This window comes from Micropterus salmoides, unplaced genomic scaffold (assembly GCF_014851395.1).
Source record: "Micropterus salmoides isolate LMB-PRFRI ecotype aquatic unplaced genomic scaffold, ASM1485139v1 Ms_hic_scaffold_2, whole genome shotgun sequence".
Taxonomy (NCBI): Eukaryota; Metazoa; Chordata; class Actinopteri; order Centrarchiformes; family Centrarchidae; genus Micropterus; species Micropterus salmoides.
In genome coordinates, this window is record NW_024041150.1 from 4,652,521 (window position 1) to 4,656,603 (window position 4,083).

The following is a 4,083-nucleotide window of genomic DNA, read 5'->3' on the forward strand; positions in this document are numbered from 1 at the left end:
TAAAATAGATTCAGTTTTCCCTAAATGCAAAGACAGTGGATAAGATGCATGGCTTTGGTGTGGGAGACCGGGGTTCAACTCCCCACTGTGACTCACCAATGTGTCCCTGAGCAAGACACTTTTGACCTTTGACATATATAGCAATTGTAAGTCGCTTTGGATAATAGCGTCAGCTAAATGAATAAATGTAAATGACTCAACCTCTGGGCTCATTTTTTATGACAATAAATCGAATAGTTGTCCAAAACCAAAAAACAAAACTGAATGTCTAAAAAAAATTAGCAATTTCGTTGGTTTTTAATAAAAACCCAAATACTGCTGCACAAACTGCTCTGACAAACGTGAGGACTATTTGATGTTTTCTTGAGTTGTAACTAAATGGTTCCATTAACCTCAACAGTTTAAGAGAAGGCTGGAATGGAGCCACACATGTAAACTGCATGTGTTTAGGTTCCAATACATTAGGTTCATGTACATTTTAATTATGGAGTCAATTATTCCTGTAAAATCATAGATTATTACGGGCCTTTGACACCTAGCCCCCAAGCCAGATCCAGATCCTTTGTCATTCCCAGCTCTGGCAGATAAAGTCATGTTTTGTTGTCATTTATATTTCCCTCTCTGTTTTGTTTCCATTACTTGTGTTTTGTTCCAGGGCTCCTCTGCTCCCCAGCACCTGTCTGCCTCCCCATGTTTTTGATCACCTGCTTGAGCCAGCTGAGTCTTGTTGTGTGAGTCTATACCTCTGGTGGGTAGCCTTGACACTTTACAGACAGACAGACTGTAGGACAGACACACGACACAGACAGGAAATAACTCTCAGTCAGAATGTACATACCATAGAATAAAGAGCACAGATGGCCACGAGGGTCAGAGGAAGGCCGATAGCGATGATTATGTATGTCACCACTTTTATGCTGAATGGAATTTTAATGTAATCCTGGTTGTTGGTGATGTTGCTGTGGTTAAAGCTTTGGTCCTGTGAGGTGCTGTTAAAGTAGAAACCTTCCATTCTTCAGTGAAACCTGTTTGAGAGATCAGGTTATTAAAGGGAGCAGGTTTTTAATATCTACCTAACATTGTTCAGTGACATCACTAAAGCTGTGAGGTGAAGTTTACACAAACACAGTGTCCCTATAGTTTACCCACAATCATATCAAATCACAAACTGCTGTCTGTTCACTCTCTCATTTGTTACATTTATTTTTATTTAATCAAATAAGAAAAGAATAACGATAATAAAGTTCATGTGGACAAATAGTTGCACGTGCTGATGAGAGGTCATTGCTGCAGCTACAGAACATCGTTCAGTTGTTTCAGTAATTTAATGTTAATGCTATTTGGTTTAAGACATCTTGCCTGTCTACTGGGTGCTAGATGCCAGATGCTAACTTGGACATGTTTGGTAATTAGCATAAAGTAGCTTAATCACAATTATGGATATATTTTATAATATTTTTATTATTTTATATTTTATAATATTTCAGAAAGTGCTTTGCCAATTTGGACTATCTTGGTTTTGGAGGTTTTTGATGCTGAATCCATTTCTGACATTTTCAAAACTCAAAATGGCCTTTTAAATTAGAAATGGTCACATTTAAACTCCTGGTGGAGCAATTTTGATTAAATTTTTGGGTCTATTTTGAGGTTATTTATTTGCATAATACATTGGACATGCATTTCAGAATCAAAATAAATCAGTGTCATTGGTGTGAATGTGGTAGGAGTTCAAGACAAACTTAATGTGTGAGATTGTAGTATCCAATATTTGTGCATTTGAGTCAGTTCAAAATAACACTGTAGCAGCAGGACAGAGGGTCAGTGAGTGATTGGTAGTTATGTAGGGACTGAACCCTTCTATAGAATTTGACCTCTAACCCCTTGTTTTGCTACCTCAAAATAGTACTGTACCCTTCTATGGGTTTGACCTTTTACTTTGCAGACTCAAACCCTCTATGGTACCTAACAGATACCTAAACATATCCTATATAAGCTGTGTTTGATGAACAGAGAGACAGACTGGACATCGGGCTGGGTCACTCTCCAAGCTACTTCAGAGCTTGTAATTGATGCTCAACTCCTTGATTTAATAAACTTTTAGGATCAAGAACAGTGTCAAGCGGGTTTCCTCTCAACACATCATCACAGCATTATTGTTCGGACACCACAAGATGCTTTGAAGACCAGACATGAGCACACTGTTTTTTTCATATTCATATCATATTTCAAAATGCCCCTCTCAAATAAGGCGGTGAAAAGGAAATTCAAGACAAAAGGATTGAACGTCAATGGGAAGATCATAATTGACCTTGAGGTGTTGTTTGCCCAGCTGCTGGTGATGGGGAGCAAGAGAAGAATGGAGCTCTCTGCCCTCTTAGACTACAAGCTAGGCCTGATGCCTCAGAAAGGGCAACAAATTTTTGATCATCCAGAGTCTTGGAATCCTTGTCCCAAATTCTCCACCCACCAGACATTGTACTTGATGCATCACAGCTCATCTACCATGTGGCGTTGCCATTATCAGACCGTGGCTGACCTTGCAGCCAGCATGGGGCCCTAGCTTAATCATTGCCAAACCATTTGTCATCTCTCACTGTCAACCCCTCTACCAAGCCGCAACAAAGTGATAAAGAAGCAAGACAAACAAGCGGAGGACGGGCGAGCTCTTTTGCACACACCATAGGAGATCACATCGAGATGGTCAGCAGAGCCGACGGTGTGAGGCTGATGTCTGTCAACATGATGGATGCAGCCAGGAGTGTAGCTACAGCTGTCCGCATTCTCAACTACGACTTCACATGTCACCTGCAGATGGAGAGATGGCATGGCACTGTTCAACATCAGTTCGACAGTAGAGTCTGGGTGAGCAGTCTTGCTCCATCCTGGCTATGCACTCTCTGAGTGTGACACCACCTCTTATTGCGCCCTGAGAGTGTAGGTGTCCACGCTCAAGGCCATGACAGTAGTGCCTGGTGACCTGCTTTACTGATTTGCAGATCAGAGGCATTGAGGGGTTTCTTACTGGATCTGTACAACCAGAGGAAGTCAGCATCTCTGAACGTCGCCAGATTTGACATCTACCGAATGCACAAACCCCCCATTACGGTAATGTACACCTCCATGGACTGTGTGCCCATCTACAGGTTCTGCTTTGGAAACAGCAGACCGCTCTGATCCACCAGCTGTGGATATTACTAAGTTTGGAGGGGACGAGAGGGAAGGTGAGAAGGAAGGAGAGAAAGACATCCTGCCCATCTTGGATGCAAGCCTTGTTGCTGCTCTTGACCTGTTGGACATTACCAGCTGTAGCCGCAGAGCAGGGTTAAAGCCATGTATAGCAGCAAAGATCAGCTGTGCAGCTGCAGGCCTGACTTGTAACAGCTACTTCTTCTGCAAAGGCCATGTACATGCAATCCTCTCACGCACTCACAGCAAGAAGAACAGGACAATAAGAATGTTGAAGTTGGAGATAAATATAGAAACTGTTATGAGTCTGCAGTTCTCCTCCCCGACCCCTTGTATTTATGTTCTCTTCCCTCCTTCGTGTCTCCTGTTAGTCTGTCTGTCTGTCTGGGCGTGGCTTCTCACTCTGGGCCTGGCGCTCCACCTCCACCTGCACACCTGATCCACATTCCACTAATCAAGACTCTAGTCAACCCGGTTCTTCACCTTACTCATCGCCAGTTTGTCAGCTTACCTCAGCGGTATTTGCGCTGCGGCCTACAAATCTCGAGTTGTATAGTCTGTTGTTTGTTGTGGGAAATCCACTTGCTGGTCCCCATTCCCTGGTCTGCTCTCTGCTTCACTCTCACACCCCTTTTCAATAATCCCACTGCCCCATCACCACCCCGTCTTCCATCAAAGCATCCATGAGCAGAGTAAATTGTAAGCGTTCCAAATGATGAGGTAACTTGTTTTGATAGTGATAATTACATTAACTGTTGATGTATTAATTAATGTCAATGTCTAGAACTCCTACCATGATATTTTAACAATCTGAACTATGGTTTAGAAGTATAGTGATATATGTAAAAAAAAATAATAATAATAAAACTAAAATTAAATATGCACTACAGACTGTAA